Source organism: Canis lupus, chromosome 9 (genome assembly GCF_048164855.1).
Source record: "Canis lupus baileyi chromosome 9, mCanLup2.hap1, whole genome shotgun sequence".
NCBI lineage: Eukaryota > Metazoa > Chordata > Mammalia > Carnivora > Canidae > Canis > Canis lupus.
Window position 1 is genome coordinate 21,506,317 of NC_132846.1, and position 18,379 is coordinate 21,524,695.

An 18,379-nucleotide genomic window follows, 5' to 3' on the forward strand; every position below is an offset into this window, starting at 1 on the left:
TGATCATCTGGGCCAGGGTCTTACTGGGCTGCAGCCAAATCCCACTTGGTCATGGTGAATATTCTTCTTAATGTACTATTGGATCCTATTGGCTAGTATCCTGATGAGAATTTTTGCATCTGTGTTCATCAGGGATATTGGTCTATAATTGCACTTCTAACAAGGTAGGAAGAAGGAAAAAAATAAAAAAGAATCAAATCGGGGAAGGGCCCCACGGGGCTAAGGCCGGGTGGTGAGAGCCTTGGGGACAGGAAAGCCCAGCCCCAGAGAAACGGAAACTTTAAAAGTCCACACTGGATTCTTCCTGGATGGAAAGACGCTTATCAGGGAAATTGGGCAGAACCACAGGAGGGGTAGTGGAGCCTCCAGTCTCCCAGGGTTGCTAACAAAGGAAGTGCGCCCCGGGGGGTAGAGCTCACCACACCACACAGGCGGAGCTCGGTAAAGGGCTGGAGTGCGAGCCCGGTGGGGCCTCAGGGAGAAGCCCGTTGGTCAAGCAGGGGCTCCGGGCAGAGGGGGCTGCACCCTGCTGCCTTCGGGAGCCTGGGTGCAGGAAGTGCAATTCTAGCAGTGCAGGAGTGGGATCCCAGGGCCTCAGGGGACACAACCCAGGATCCTGTGCTCCCCCCAGGACAGGCAGAGGCAGGGAGGACACAGGACGATGAGGATGCTCCTGCCGCTGGGCACCCCCGAGCTGTGCAGGTCAGCGCCCCCCGCCCCGGGAGCACCTAGGCCAGTGCAGACTGGGAGCTGCAGTAGTTACTGGGGAGCTGACTCCAGAGCTGGAGAGTTGGCCACCACCAGTGTGGTTGTTCCTTCTGGTGTCACCCTGTGACTGAGATGGACGAGGGCCACCAGGGAACAGGGGCCTCACAGAATAAACAGCTCCCACTGAGCCCAGCATCAGGCGGGGGGGGGGGGCAGCTCCCCCAGGTGCACACACCTCAGAATCAGCACAGCAGGTCCCTCCCCCAGAAGACCAGCTGGAAAGACAGGGGAAGAGCAAGTTCTGGACTGAGCAGAGCTGGAAAGATCCAGGGGAAGTCGAGGGATTCACAGTATATAGAACCAGAGGATACTCCTTTTTTTTTTTTTTCCCTTTCTTTTTCCAGTACAACTCGTTTTTAATCACTCTGCACTGAGCAAAATGACTAGAAAGAAGAGCTCACCACAAATGAAAGAATCAGAAACAGTACTCTCTCCCACAGAGTTACAGAATTTGGATTATAATTCGATGTCAGAAAGCCAATTCAGAAGCACAATTATAAAGCTACTGGTGGCTCTTGAAAAAAAAAAATACAGGATTCAAGAGACTTCATGACTGCAGAATTTAGAACTAATCAGGAAAAAATTAAAAATCAATTAAATGAGGTGCAATCCAAACTGGAGGTCCTAACAATGAGGGTTAATGAGGTAGAAGAAAGAGTGAGAAGACAAGTTGATGGCAAGGAGGGAAGCAAGGGAAAAAGAGAAGAACAATTTAAAAACCATGAGGAAAGGTTAAGGGAAAACATGACAGCCTCAGGAGGAAAATTTAATTTTAATTGGGGTTTAATTGGGGTTCCAGAGGACATTGAGAGGGACAGAGAATCAGAAAGCATATTTGAACAAATCATAGCTGAGAACTTCCCTAATTTGGGGAGGGAAACAGGCATTCATATCCAGGAGGTAGAGAGATCCCCTGCTAAAATCAATGAAAAAATTTCAACGCCTCGATATTTAATAGTGAAAGTTGCAAATTCCAAAGATAAAGAGAAAATCCTTAAAGCACAAGAGACAAGTGATCCCTGACATATATGGGGAGAAATATTAGATTAACAGCAGACCTCCCCACAGAGACGTGGCAGGCCAGAAAGGGCTGGCAGGATATATTCAGGGTCCTAAATGAGAAGAACATGCATCCAAGAATATTCTATCCAGCAAGGCTCTCATTCAGAATAGAAGGAGAGAGAAAGAGCTTCCAAGATAGGCAGAAAATGAAAGAATATGTGACCACCAAACCAGCTCTACAAAAAGCTCTACAAAAACCAGCTCCTTTTAAGGGGGACTCTGTAAAAGAAAGAGGAAGCCCAAAGAAATAATCCACAAAAACAGGGACTGAATAGGTATTATGATGACACTAAATTCATATCTTTCAATAGTAACTCTAAACGTAAATGGGCTTAATGATCCCAAAGCGATGCAGGGTTTCACACTGGATAAAAAAAGCAAGACCTAACTATTTGCTGTCTACAAGAGACTCATTTTAGACTGGAGGACATTTTCAGCCGGAAAAGGAAAGGTTGGAGAAGCATTTACCATCCAAATGGTCCTCCAAAGAAAGCAAGGGTAGTAATCCTCATATCAGATAAATTAAAGTTTATCCCAAAGACTAGTAAGACATGAAGAAGAACACTATATCATATTTAAAAGATCTATCCAACAAGAGGACCTAACAATCATGAATATTTATGCCTCTATTGTGGGAGCTGCCAAGTATATCGATCAATTAATAACCAAAGTTAAGACATACTTATATAATAATACACTAATACTGGGAGACCTCAACACGGCACTTTCTGCAAATGTCAGATTTTCTAAGCACAACATCTCCAAAGAAACAAGAGCTTTAAATGATACACTGGAGCAGATGGATTTCACAGATATTTACAGAATTTTACATCCAAATGCAACTGAATACACATTCTTCTCTAGTGCACATGGAACTTTCTTCAGAATAGACCACACACTGGGTCACAAATCAGGTCTTCACCACACCAAAAGATTGAGGTTGTCCCCTTCATATTTTCAGACCACAGTGCTTTGAAACTAGAACTCAATCACAAGAAGAAATTTGGAAGAAATTCAAACATGTGGAGGTTAAAGACCATCCTGCTAAAAGATGAAAGGGTCAACCAGGAAGTTAGAGAAGAATTAAAGAGATTCATGGAAACTAATGAAAATGAAGGTACAACCATGCAAAATCTTTGGGATACAGCAAAGGCAGTCCTGAGGGGGAAATACATCACAATACAAGCATCCCTCAAAAAACTGTAAACAACTCAAATACACAAGCTAACCTTGCACCTAAAGGAACTGGAGAAAAAAAGTAAAAAAAAAACCTACACCTAGCTGAAGAAGAGAGTTAATAAAGATTCGAGCAGAACTCAATGAAATCGAGACCAGAAGAACTGTGGAACAGATCAACAAAACCAGGAGTTGGTTCTTTGAAAGAATTAATAAGATAGATAAACCATTAGCCAGCCTTTTAAAAAGAAAAGGACTCAAATTAATAAAATCAGGAATGAAAGAGGAGAGATCACAACCAATACCAAGGAAATACAAATGATTTTAAAAACTTAATATGAGCGGCTATATGCCAATAAATTAGACAATCTAGAAGACATGGACACATTTCTGGAAAATCATAAACTACCAGAACTGGAACAGGAAGAAATAGAAAACGTAAGCAGGCCAATAACCAGGGAGGAAATTGAAGCAGTCATCAAAAACCTCTCAAGACACAAAAGTCCAGGGCCAGATAGCTTCCCAGGGAAATTTTATCAAATGTTTAAAGAAGAAGCAATACCTATTCTAAAGCTGTTCATAAAGATAGAAAGAGATGGAGTACTTCCAAACTGGTTCTATGAGGCCAGCATCACCTTAATTCCAAAACCAGACAAAGACCCCACCAAAAAGGAGAATTATAGACCAATATCCCTGATGAACACAGATGCAAAAATTCTCATCAGGATACTAGCCAATAGGATCCAATAGTACATTAAGAAGATTATTCACCATGACCAACTGGGATTTATCCCCAGGATGCAAAGCTGGTTCAACACATAAAGCAATCAATGTGATAGATCATATCAATAAGAGAAAAAGCAGGAACCATATGATCATCTCAATAGATGCAGAGAAAGCATTTGACAAAATATAGCATCCATTCCTGATCAAAACTTTTCAGAGTGTAGGGGTAGAGGGAACATTCCTCAGCATTTTAAAAGCCATCCATGAAAAGCCCACAGCAAATATCATTCTCAGTGGGGAAACACTAGGAGCCTTTCCCCTAAGATCAGGAATAAGACAGGGATGTCCACTCTCACCACTGCTATTCAACATAGTACCAAAAGTTCTAGCCTCAACAGTTGGACAACAAAAAGAAATAAAATGTATTCAGATTGGCAAAGAAGAAGTCAAACTCTCCCTGTTTGCAGATGACATAATACTGTACATAGAAAACCCAAAACTCCACCCCAAGATTGCTAGAACTCATACAGCAAATCAGCAGTGTGGCAGGATGCAAAAATCAATGCCCAGAAATCAGTGGAATTTTATACACTAAAGAAGAAAGAAAAATTACCAAGTCAATCCTATTTACAATTGCACCCAAAAGCATAAGATACTTAGGAATAAACCTAACCAAAGAGGTAAAGGATCTATACCCTAAAAACTACAGAGCACTCCTGAAAGAAATTGAGGAAGACACAAAGAGATGGAAAAATATTCCATGCTCATGGATTGGAAGAATTGATATTGTGAAAATGTCAATGCTACCCAGAGCAATTTACACATTTAATGCAATCCCTATTGAAATACCATGGACTTTCTTCAGATTATTTTACGATTTGTGTGGAATCAGAAAAGACCCAAATAGCCAGGGGGATATTGAAAAAGAAAACCAGAGCTGGGGGCATCACAATGCCAGATTTTAGGTTGTACTACAAAGCTGTGATCATCATGACAGTGTGGTACTGGCACAAAAACAGACACATAGATCACTGGAACAGAATAGAGAACACAGAAATGGGTTTCATCAAGATATAAAGCTTCTGCACAGCAAAAGAAGCAGTCAAAAAAACTAAAAGATAACCTACAGAATCGGAGAAGATATTTGCAAATGACATATCAGGTAAAGAGCTAGTATCCAAGCTCTATAAAGAACTTATTAAACTCAACAGCAAAGAAACAAACAATCCAATCATGAAAGGGGCAAAAGGCATGAACAGAAATTTCACCAAATAAGACATACACATGGCCAACAAGCACATGAGAAAATGCTCCACATCACTGGCCATCAGGGAAATACAAATCAAAACCACAATGAGGTACCACCTCACACCAGAGAGAATGGGGAAAATTAACAGGACAGGAAACAACAAATGCTGGAGAGGATGTGGAGAAAGGGGAACTTTCTTGCACTGTTGGTGGGAATGTGAACTGGTGCAGCCACTCTGGAAAGCTGTATGGAGGTTCCTCAAAGAGCTAAAAATAGACCTGCCCTACAACCCAGCAATTGCACTGCTGGGGATTTACCCCAAAGATACAGATGCAGTGAAACGGCAGGACACCTGCACCCCAATGTTTATAGCAGCAATGGCCACAATAAGCAAACTATTGAAGAAGCCTCGGTGTCCTTCAACAGATGAATGGGTAAAGAAGATGTGGTCTATATATACAATGGAATATTACTCAGCCATTAGAAACAATGAATACCCACTCTTTGCTTCAAAGTGGTTAGAAGTGGAGGGTATTATGCTGAGTGAAATAAGTCAATCAGAGAAGGACAAACAGTATATGGTCTCATTCATTTGGGGAATATAAAAAACAGTGAAAGGGAATAAAGGGAAAGGAGAGAAAATGAGTGGGAAATATCAGTGAGGGTGACAGAACATGAGAGACTCTTAACACCTGCTGAAACAAACAAGGGGTAGGGGTAGTGGAAGGGGAAGTGGGCAGGGGGTTGGGGTGACTGGGTGACAGGCACTGAGGGGCGCACTTCGCAGGATGAGCACTGGGTGTTATGCTATATGTTGGCAAATCGAACTGCAATAAAAATATACAAAAAATAAAAGAAAAAGAAATACAGTAGACATACAAACAAGTGACTTGTTAACATAAGCTAATATTTAGAACAAAAATATCCTTATTCGCATAAAAAACCTAGAATATCAATGTACTCTTGAGCAAATAGATTTGTTTTCTTCAACTAAAAAAAAAGGCAAAGAATGAGATTATTTATTACCTTATTTAAAATGTTGTATTTTAAAATTCAAATCATTGAGCTTGATTAATTATAAAAGTAATGTTGCGGGATCCCTGGGTGGCGCAGCGGTTTGGCGCCTGCCTTTGGCCCAGGGCGCGATCCTGGAGACCCGGGATCGAATCCCACATCGGGCTCCTGGTGCATGGAGCCTGCTTCTCCCTCTGCCTGTGTCTCTGCCTCTCTCTCTCTCTCTGTGACTATCATAAATAAATAAAAATAAAAAAAAAAAAAGTAATGTTGCTTCATCATGAGACAATGTCGTAGCAAACCTTAGAAACTCTATTTTTCAGTTTCAACTAAGTATCTTTGCTGTATGGTAAGTATTATACCAATACAATTGTAAATTTTAGTAGTCAAATGGTCAGGAGTTTTGCAATAATTCTGTTCAGTGAGCTTAAGTATATATATATATATATATATATATATATATATATATATATATAAAATATATACAATAAGATATTACCATTCCTATTTCACAAGTGAATTTCCAGTAATATTTATAATCTATCAAGAAATAATTTGATATTCACTTGCATAATAATTCTGTCTCTCATTATCTCTATGTATGTATGTAACCATCAGAAATAATACATTTTATTTAATTTTGATCCAGATGGTTTTAAATCTATTTAATTACCTCAATTTTCTTTGTATTTTTTAAAATAAATTAACTGATAGCTGTTCTCATACTTATATCTAGACTAATATGGTGATTTATGTTTTGTAAATCTAGCTTATTATAAGTGAAACACTATAACCTATATTTATAGAAACTGCTTAAAACAACCAATCATTTAACTATCAATTTTTATTACATTTTGATTGACATTGTGGATTTTTAAACCAGACTGTTTGATATTCAATACTTTTTTCACAAATTTCTACCATGGAATAGGTTTTCACATCTACAATTTGGAACCAGTAATACTTCCATGTAACATTATTAGAAAGGCCAAATCGTTTACAATTTGCCTTATACACAGCAAGTGGCCAACATATTTTCGATATTATACCAAGACAACTATATCCATTATTCTGAGCTACATTTTAGATTTGTTCTTATATATAGAAAATTTTTTTATATAATCAGAGTAAATGCAGATTTGGTGCTTTCCTAAAAAGCAGTATACTTCAACATCAAATACTTTTCATACCCTTTTGTCATCTCCATCATAAATTTGATCAATTCAAATTGATCACTGATATTGTTAATGTACTCTAAATGCTTGTTTCCAGTTGATAACATGCAATCAGGTTTTAATAGATAATGCTAGAGTAAGCATAACTATACATTTTTGTTTTGAAATATTTTCGTACCACAAATTGCCAGAGATGAAACTGTTAGGAGTATTGTTCTAGGGGATTCCTTAGTGGCTCAGCAGTTTAGTCAGGCTCCCTGCATGGAGCCTGTCTTCTCCCTCTTACTGTGTGTGTCTCTGCCTCTGTGTGTGTGTGTGTGTGTGTGTGTGTGTGTGTCTTTCATGAGTAAATCAATAAAATCTTTAAAAAAAATTTAATTGTTCTGATGTTTTCCAGGAACAAGGTCCATTTGGACAATCAGTTTAATAGTAAAATGCTTCTATAGTGTATAAAGATAACTAGATAAATCCAGAAAGGTATAAAGTATATGTCCATTTCCACTTGGCATGTATGAAAACTAATTTGTATAGAAATACAATGTAAATATGAATAACAAATATAACTTAAAACTTCAACACATGTTCTTGGATGCATCCTGGGTATCAGATGATATTTCAATAATTTATTTAATTGCTAGTAATAAAGGTTTTGCTATATTATAGTCCCATTTTAGAGTTATTTCTAAAAGATGACCAGTCTTGTTAAAAATACTTGAGTGGATTATAAAACATGAATGTATCCTCTCTTAGCATCTAACATAGTCTTTTAACATATATCAGTTAATTAAATAAATACAAATAAATAACAGTAGTAGATACCTATTAACAAGATTTTTTTATTCCATCTAAATGCACATTTTTAATAATGCTATCCATTATCAAAATATTCTATTAAATAATTGCTTTAGATATATATTAGAAATTCTAAACTTTATTGATTGATACTACTTAATTTTGGAGAAGTGTTTTTGTATCCTTCTGTAGGGAGGGGTAGGAGATACCTTAGGCTTCTGATTAGAATTTAAGAAATTGAATCATCTAAAACAATAGGTAATATAACACAATAATATATAATGCATAATAACATAGGTATTAAATTTTTTGAGAGAGAGTGCAGTGGATGAGGGGCAGAGGGAGAGGAAGAGAATTTTAAGCACCTTAAGAATATTTTTTTTTAATAATAAATTTATTTTTTATTGGTGTTCAATTTACCAACATACAGAATAACACCCAGTGCTCATCCCGTCAAGTGCCCCCCTCAGTGCCCATCACCCATTCACCCCCCCCCCACCCTCCTCCCCTTCCACCACCCCTAGTTCGTTCCCCAGAGTTAGGATTCTTTATGTTCTGTCTCCCTTTCTGATATTTCCCACACATTTCTTCTCCCTTCCCTTCTGTTCCCTTTCACTATTATTTATATTCCCCAAATGAATGAGAACATATAATGTTTGTCCTTCTCCGATTGACTTACTTCACTCAGCATAATACCCTCCAGTTCCATCCACGTTGAAGCAAATGGTGGGTATTTGTCATTTCTAATGGCTGAGTAATATTCCATTGTATACATAGACCACAGCTTTATCCATTCATCTTTCGATGGACACCGAAGCTCCTTCCACAGTTTGGCTATTGTGGACATTGCTGCTATAAACATTGGGGTGCAGGTTAAGCGCCCACTTGGGGCTTGATCCTGTGACCCTGACGTCATGACCTGAGGTGAAATAGAGTTGGAGGCTTACCTGACTAAGCAACCAGTCACCCTTTGTTTTTGGCTTTCTTAAGGTACATCTAGAGTAGCTTATCGTTTAAGACTAGTGCACAAACACCCTTAGGTGTGATCTTTATGGAATCTTTTTTTTTTTTTTTAGGATCTTTATGGAATTTTAATTGAATTACCAAGGGTATTCAATAAAGGGTTTCCATTCTACATGGTGGAATTCCCACGTCTTCCAAGAATGTGTGATCTTCGGAATATCTATTTATTGAGTAGCTCTCCAGTAACTGTTATTAACTGTTGTCTGCCAGGACATGAAGGGTCTCAGCTTGCTATATGCAAGGTTGGACAACTTAGGGGAGCTCTATGGAGATGTCTGGAGCCTCACAAGTCTGCTTTCTTTGGATTTAGTTTGCTCTTTCAGACGGAGAAAGACACATACTATATGATTTCACTTATATGTGAGATCCAAAAGACAAAACAAATGCATAAACAAATAAAAAGCAGAACCAGGTCTATAAATACAGAGAAAAAACTCATATTCCTCTAGTTTTATAGTCATTTATGGCAGGGGGGCTAGTCTTTTCTGTTATTGGATCATTGTTATAAGAATTCCTATTTCTAGTGATGCACATCTATATTAATTTTAATACATTTATGGGTTGTGATTTGAGTAAAAATAAGTAGTTAATATCTTTTTGCTAGTAACCAATCTTTGACTCAAATGCTTAAAGTAAAAACATTTGATTTAATTTAATTCTAAGAAGTAAAAAAACTAGAAGTGTTCATTAGAAAATTTACAGATTTTCATCATATACAAATGAACAAAAGTCAGTGAAAAACGAGAGTAATCAATGCATATGCAGGAAAAGCAAAGGTCCATGAGAGTTTGTTTGCAATAAACATACATATAAGTGCACATACATGTGGATTTGTATAATATATAAATAATATGTATACATGTTAGATGCACTTACACATGTACACACCCAAACACCTATTGAGATAAATAATATACTTGTATGGGTGGATGAAAACCAAATTATAGAAAGCCTTGAGAGTGAGATTAAAAAATCAAGAATTGATATAGTTATGAGTCAGTAATTTCAAATGAGGGAATATTATAATGAAATAGATAAAATGGAAATATTTGTTTTAAATATGTATTTGAGATGAATTTGAACTTGAAAAGTTAGAGAGTGGAAAAGTATCTCAGATACTTATATTAATTAATATTAGAATAAGCCAGATATGAAGTTTTAAGGTAACAGTTGAGAATAATGATGGTGAAGATGCAAAAAAGAATAAAAAGTGAATGCTGGAAGAATTTTGAAAGGCAAAATAATAGAATTGCCACCAAAATGGAAGGGACAAAAAACTTAAGGGATGATCAAAGGATTTTGGCATATATATGATGCAACTATGAGTACAAATTCTTTTTTTTAATAATTTATTTATTTATTTATGAGAGACACACAGAGAAAGAGGCAGAGACACCGGCAGAGAGAGAAGCAGGCTCCCCGTAGGGAGCCTGATGTGGGACTTGATCCTGAGACTCTAGGATCATCCCCTGAGCCAACAAAGGCAGACACTCAACTATTGAGCCACTCAGGCATCTCTAAGTATGAATTCTCATTCTTACCTGTATATGCTGTATCACTAAAATCCTTTTGTATGATACTGTAATATGGCACAAAATAGTTAACTCTAATTTCAAACTAGCAACTACGTTATTTTTGCTATGGTAAAATTTTATTTTGCATCATATATATGTCATTGCAAGTACAATGTTTATATATTGCTTATCTAAAAATACAACGAACATGATGTTTAATGAACTTACATATTTAAACCTTTAAAAATTTGCTAGTATCTTTTTATTTGATCTTGATAAATCTGAATTTCTATAGGTTCTTTTCTTTAAAGAAATCTTACAAATGAACATTTCTAAGATTTTACTTGAAAAATACATCAAATATTGATGTAACCTTCTATTATTTGGAGAACTGACTTTTAAAAAGGCAACATGCTTTACACAGTATTTCATAAATCACAGTATATATTTTTCAGATTTTAAAAACATAATTGTAAAAAAACCCATAATTTTCTACAATTGCAATGGCTTAGGAAGATAGTAAGCAATCCAAAATGAAATGGAAGTCATATTTCTTTATTAAAGAAATTTAAATTTTGTTTGCAATATTGTTTATTGGAGAAGATTTCTTAAAGAATTTGAATAGGAGTTTTTCATTATTTTCATCACTTGTTAGTTCTTTGGAGTATGACATTTTCTTCTAAATTAATACTTAGCATTATTAATCAAAGACTCTTTACACCAAGACCAATGTTTGTATATTTGCCTTTTATACATAAAGGTCATGTCTACATAATAAAGATAGATAATTAAGGTAGTTATCAAGAGAGAAGACAACACCTCAGCCCTGTCTTTATTATTTGAATATTTTATACTGAAACACCTGTTCTACTTAATAATAATAGCTGTTATTTTATGCAACAGACATCATGTTAACAGCTTTAGATATGTTAATTGATTCAAACCTGCCCATAAATATATGTATGTATTTTATAGATGAAAATATATGTTCAAACTATCTTATCTGAGATTTTTAAACTAGATATGGCAGAAGTCTGAAAGCTGGTGATCTAATTTTTATGTCCATGCTTTTAAATACTATTGCACACAGTAATCTATGTAGGAGTTCTTACCATAACAGATACATATGTTCTTAACAATTTTTTATGATATTGACATATTTTAAAAATTTGCCATGTGTTCAAGAATGGCGTAGGCTCTTACCAGGAAGTTCCATGTTGGTTCCCACTGATGCAAACCTCTCTGCTGATTTTTACGATTGTATTAGTTCCTATGATGTTTTGTTTAATGTGTAAGCAACTCTCACTATACAGTTGGTATCATAAACTGCAAGTAATGTTAAAGCTTTCTGTTATGGAAGTGCTAAATGCTTTTAATGAAATATATCTAATAATGGTAATAGCTTAATTCTTTTTCTATAATTTGTATCACTGTGATAATATTTTTAACTTGATCCCTTTTTGGATTTCTGCTTGCCTGTATGATTAGTCTCTCATGATTTCCTCTTTTTTTTTCTCCTAAATGTCTTTTCTTTATTCAAATTTTCCATTATTTTTTTGTTATTCAAGAGTTTTATATTTCAGTCTATAAGTAAATCTTATCTCTCCCTTGTATCTTCATATTGTGTTGAAATAGAACCATTTTTAAATTATAAAAACATTTTGCATAAGTAAATATTAAATGAATAATTTTTTTCATTAATTAAATAAGTGTACTTTATGATAAATAATCATTTAAGATATTTTGTACCTGATAGCCGTCAAGTAAAGAGTTTATTAAGTAATAGTGCTTATTTTTGGTGATAAATGGATATCTATCTATTTATTGACAAAGAGATCTTACCAAAAAAAAAAAAAAATCATCCTGCTGTATCTTGTAGAATCATGACTTCACAGTTTACGTAGAAATATTGTCCCTAGTAGCCAATTTAAGTTGTAGATACTTCTTTACTTTCTGAATAAATTCAAGAGTGTATGTTTAATAATGAATGAAGAAACATCAAGACTATATGTTCGAAAAAGGAATTAAACATAATGCACAGAAATTAATTGCATTTCTAAACATTAATCAGACAGAAGGAAGAGAAGTTAAGGAATTGATCCCATTTACAATTTCACTAAAAACCTTAAGATAATTAGGAATAAACCCAACCAAAGTGGTAAAGGATCTGTACTCTAAAAACTACAGAACACTTATGAAAGAAATTGAGGAAGACACAAAGAAATGGAAAAACATTCCATGCTCACTAATTGGAAAAATAAATATTAAAATATCTGTGCTACTCAGAACAATCTACACATTCAATGCAATCCCTATCAAAATACCATTGATATTTCTCACTGAGCTGGAACAAATAATTCTAAAATTTGTATGGAACCAGAAAAGCCAGGATGGAATAAATTACAAATAGCCAGAGGAATGTTGAAAAAGAAAAACAAAGCTATTGACATCATAATGCTAGACTTCAAACTATATTACAAAGCTGTAATCATCAAGACAAAATGGTACTGGTAAAAAAAAATAATAAAAATAAAAATAAAAAATAAAAAAAATAAAAAAAAAAACAGACCCATAAATCAATGGAACAGAGAGAACCCAGAAATGGACCCTCAACTTTATTGTCCGCTAATCTTCGACAAAGCAGGAAAGAATATCCAATGGAAAAAAGTCTCTTCAATAAATGATGCTGGGAAAATTGGACAAAGAATAAAGCTGGAGCTTTTGCTTACACTATACACAAAGATAAACTCAAAATGGATGAAAGACCTAAATGTGAGACAGGAATCCATCAAAATCCTAGAAGAGAAGACAGGCAGCAACCTCTCTGACCTCAGCCGCAGCAACTTCTTGCTAGACACATCTCCAAAGGCAAAGGAAACAAAAGCAAAAATGATCTATTGGGATTTCATCAAGATAAAAAGCTTCTGCACAGCAACAGAAATAGTCAACAAAACTAAGAGGCAACCTATGGAATGGGAGAAGATATTTGCAAATGACATATCTTTTAAAGGATCAGTATTTGTGATCTATAACTAACTTATCAAATTGGCAGAAGACATGAACCGACATTTCTCCAAAGACAATCTACAAATGGCTAACAGACACATGAAAAAATGCATCACATCACTTGCCATCAAGGAAATACACATCAAAACTGCAATGGGATACCACCTCACACCAGTTGGGATAGCTAAAATTAAGAAGATGGGAAACAACAAATGTTGGTGAGGACGTGGAGAAAGGAGAATCTTCTTACACTGTTGGTGGAAATGCAATCTGGTACAGCCACTCTGGAAAGCAGTATGGAAGTTCCTCAAGAAGTTAAAAATAGAACTACTCTACAACCCAGCAGTTGCACTACTAGGTATTTACCGCCAAAGATACAAATGTAGTGATCCAAACTGGCACCTGCTGCCCAATGGTCATAGCAGTAATGTCCACAATAGCCAAAATGTGGAAAGACCTGAGATGTCCATTGGCAGATGAATGGATAAAGTTGTGGTATATATATTTATATACCACATATATGGTATCTATAAATATAAATATAATATTCCATTATATATATATATATAATGAAGAAGGGATCAGAAGGGATGAATACTTACCATTTACATCAATGTGGATGCAATTGAAGGTGTTATGCTGAGCAAAATAAGTCAGAGAAAGACAAGTATCGTATGGGTTCATTCATATGTAGATTATAAGAAATAAGACAGACTATCATAGGGGAATAGATGGAAAACTGGATAGGAAGTCATCAGAGAAGGAGAAAAACTAGGAGAGACTCATAACTATAGAAAACAAACTGAGGATTGTTGGAGGAGGGGTGGGTGGAGGGATGGGGTAATTAAATGGTGGACATTAAGGAAGGCATGTGATATGATGAGCTCTGGGTGTTATATGCAACAGATAAATTATTAAACAGAAGCTCCACAGACCAAAGTTTAGATATTTAGAAATATTTATTTATTTTTAAAGTTTTAGGCACTGTAAAAAAAAAAAAAGTCGTTTGTTCACTTCTGGTAAGTCGTATGTCCATTATTGGTATACCTGAATGACTTGGGTGGGAGAAGTTAAATTTTGCCGAAAAGAATAGGAGGATCCTTACATGCAGATTTTTGTCATTCTAATTTACTTCTGATTAATGGATACGAAAATAAGATTGCCTCATGACAGGGCCTCTGGATTCACATAGATAGTGCAGGAATGTTCATTCACACAATCAGACTGTGAAACACATGTCTCTACTTGAAATTTATGGAATTATAGCATGGTGCAGTCTTTGTTTAGACAAAGAAACAAAGATGATGTAAATCTGACAGGCATTCTGGCAGCAAAGTTTATAATTTCCTCCTCAACAGAGATGATGGAATGAATTACAGAAAAATCAGGATCCTTTGATGTTTCCTGGAGTAAACAGCGACTTGAATTTTATTGTAAAGAATGCAGTGATGGTGAATACATAGAAACTAAGAACCAAATGCTTGTTATGAATTTACCAATGTGATGAAGACCTCGGTCGTGTCTCTTTAAGAGATTAGTATCTTCATGTTAATATATTTTTTTAATAATACATTTATTTTTTACTGGTGTTCAATTTGCCAACATACAGAGTAACACCCAGTGCTCATCCCGTCAAGTGCCCCCCTCAGTGCCCGTCACCCATTCACCCCCACCCCTCGCCCTCCTCCCCTTCCACCACCCCTAGTTCATTTCCCAGTATTTTGAAACACATAGTTAGGGATCCCCTAGTCTGTAACTGATTTTTATTCTTACTTTCTATTATATATATGTTTCTCCTCCAGTGCAGTACCCCTCAGTGATCTTTAGGGTGTCTTCTGTGGAATACAAAAGGCTGTGTTGATATAGCTATGTTTACGCACTTACTGTTTTTAACTGCTAGAATTCTATCTTTCTAAATATTACAATAAATTATATAAATATTACCAAACTTAATTGAAATTCATAATTTAAATCTCTTTCAAATAAGCATTGTACATAGAAACGATGGATGGAAGGATGTATGTATGCATGTTTTCTCATTCAAGTAGAGTAGGGATTATGTGCAAGGGCATGTCAGCTCTAGGATAAATCACTTCTTTCTCTGATACATTGCAAAATAATGATTCTTTGTGAGGCTCCTCTGAGTTAGTCATAATGTGCAAACCAAAGATGTTTTATACAAGGGTAGGGTTTTATTTTACTCATTCTGATTTTTTTATTACCCACATAGCAATTGGATATTTTGATCGTAGACATTATTATATATGTAGAGTTGGGGCTGTTCTGATCAGAGTAAGGCGGAATAGATTTTTAAGTAGTTATCCTAAGGGAAATACAAAATCATTTTACTTTATATATGAATGCTTGAATCCAACTGCAAAGTAATTTTGCAAATTATATTTCATGAATTTACATAACACATCTTGTCTTTCTTTTTTGTGTTTCCTCTTAGTGAGTCACAAAACCATGCGTAATGCCTGATTTTTTCTTGAGAGAAATATTTCTATTTTCTACCTGAAAAAAATGATTCCACAGTGTGGAGAGATAACTGTGGATGAAATTGTTCAAGGAAATTTTAGCATGGCATTATGGACAGTATTTTTTTTTAAGATTTTATTTATTTATTCATGACAGACACAGAGAGAGAGAGAAAGGCAAAGACACAGGCAAAGGGAGAAGCAGGCTCCATGCAGGGAGCCCAACGTGGGATTTGACCCCCTGGTCTCCAGGATCACACCCTGGGCCGGAAGCAGATGCGCAACCGCTGAGCCACCTGGGCATCCCCACGGATAGTATTTTTAGTAATATGTTTGTCTTTCTGTCCCTATCAGGGACAAAATTCATGATAGAGAAACACAGAGCTGTAAATTGTTAATTCTTGTCTTTTAAGATGAGATACTTTAAGAGTATCTCCCTTAAATTTCTCTCAGAACTTTGCATGTAATTCTTTTCAGTGAGCCTTAATTTGTTGGCCATGCATTTCAGAATATCCTAATGAAGAAAGAAAGGCATAGATAGTTCAAATGGTTCTCTCATAAGTCTCAAGCTAGGTACAATTGTTGTTCATACAATTCATTAGAGAATAAGTTTTATTTAGAAGAAAACAAACAGCCTTGACTGCTCTGAATTTCAGTCAAATGTGCCAGCCTCCAGAATCTACTAGTAGATTGTGATACATCTGAGAGCAGAGAGTAAATTTAAATATAGCAATGCCTTTCTAGACTCAGCCTCAAGATTTTGGTTTAAATGCCTGTTACAATGCAAAATGGCTTAACTATATGAATGATTAAGAGAAAATTGAGAGATACTTGAATATTTTTTGTTAATAAATTCAATATTATGCTGAGGGAGCTTTTTATTATATGAACTTTAATTAAGTTGATTATATTAAAACTTATAACCTGTTTCTTATTTAGTTGAATTATGCTAGCTATGGATTAATTTAGTAAGCTTATTTTCATAGGCAAATTAAATTACCAAACTTTAATTTGCTTAACCATTTAAAATGATATCCAAAAAACTTTAAAAATCTCAAATGGATTTTACAAGTAAACTTAATTAGAGTTATCATTTCAGTGTCACAAAAGTTGCATAATAATGTTAAGTAAATGAACTCTGAAAATTTGCATTAAGTTATTTCATTTAAGTTCATTTTCTTACTGAAAAATATTTTTTCAATAATATTTATCAGCTTTTTAAAGTCATTTGAAAATTTTAAAAAGCTAACTGAATGCAGAATATGTTTTGTTATTACTGTGGATGTGTATATATTTTTGCATACCCAGGGATTATGCATAAAGAAAAATTAATGTAAGTATACCCTAGGTTTTATTGTTAAAAGAGAAATTGCAAGGTCCTATTTGTGTACATATGGCATGGCCTCTGATAGTAGATGTTAATCTTCTAAAGAAGTAATGAAAAGTTATACATATAATAATAGAAACTGGGGATCCCTGGGTGGCTCAGAGGTTTAGTGATTGCCTTCGGCTCAGGGCGTGATCCTGAAGTCCTGGGATTGAGTCCCACATTGGGCTTCCTGCATGGAGCCTGCTTTTCCTCTGTGTCTCTGCCTCTCTCTTTCTGTATCTCTCATGAATAAATAAATAAAATCTTTAAAAAAAAATAGAAACTAACTCATAAGTATTAACTCATAAAAATGTAACTTTTAACAAGTGAAAGCAAATTTATTTACTAAAATGAGGAAACTAATTGACAGATTTAGATCCGACATTTTAATCATACATCACATGATTAATTATTAGCAGAGAGTGTTCTTGATTGTAAAAGCAATGCTTTTACACAACAAGACAAACTAGAATCTACAGGATGTTAAAACTGGTTCATAAATCTTTGCTGCTATAACTAGCAGAAAGAATTAATAAACGTGATTCAACAAAAAGTTGCTTATTAGGTTATCTGAGGAAATGGGTATCTCAAGTTGTATATGTATATATATATATATACATACATACACACATTAATATATATACATATATATGTATATATATATGAAAACCTTGTGTATATACGCATGAGTGTATATGCACAAATGCCTTACAAATGGTGAATGAACAGTTCCATATTTGGGAATATTGTGGAAGTGTTGAGTCAGAGAAACCCGTGACTGGATTGTCAGCCTGCTATTTCCTAATATAGGTTATGGAAAATAGTGCTTTCTCAATTCAAAGGATTGCAGTGAGGATTCATGGTTATATATTTAAATCTCTTTGCACTGTGCCTTTTTTATGAGCAGATTTAGTAATTCATGGTATTATTATTTTTAAAGATTTTATTTATTTATTCATGAGAGACACAGAGAGACAGAGGAAGAGACATAGGCAGAGGGAGAAGCAGGTCCCCTATGGAACCTGATG